Source organism: Austrofundulus limnaeus, unplaced genomic scaffold (assembly GCF_001266775.1).
Source record: "Austrofundulus limnaeus strain Quisiro unplaced genomic scaffold, Austrofundulus_limnaeus-1.0 Scaffold3231, whole genome shotgun sequence".
Lineage (NCBI taxonomy): Eukaryota > Metazoa > Chordata > Actinopteri > Cyprinodontiformes > Rivulidae > Austrofundulus > Austrofundulus limnaeus.
The window spans coordinates 4274-4856 of NW_013955633.1; positions in this window are offsets into that span (position 1 = coordinate 4274).

The window sequence follows — 583 nt, forward strand, 5'->3', positions numbered from 1 at the left end:
CTCGGCTACAGGTGGGCAGCAGCTAACCGCTACAGCTCCAAATGCGGACACGTTGGACCAACGATTAGCGTCTCTTTTTCCATCCCGGCAGCATCACAACATTTCAGTTATTCACAGGAGAAAGCGTTGACATAAAGAAATATCATGAAAATTATTTTTTTCCTCTGTGTTTTTCGTCTTAGTTTTTTGGCCCTACACGTTAAAAGCAATGAAGAAGTTGTTGCAAGTTTTTTTAGAAGTGCCTTACAATGCATCGAGGCACTTCAAAGAGAGGAGTTAAATCATTTCATCCAGACGAGGCTTTATAGACAGCTTGATGACTATTCACCAACAGTTTCAGCATTTATTGCTGCTGTGTCAAGATATGATCCTTCCAACAGAGATGTCATTAACATACTTGAATCTCTTTATATGTGTTTTCAAAATGTACTAATTGAATATGCAACCAGGCAAGGATCCACTAATGTGACTACATTTTTCACACCCCCAACAGCAAGCATTAAATGGACACCCTGGACGTCCCAGATATGTAATCGAAGCTGAACAGATTGCACATTGTGTATCCATTGGGATGACGTGGCAG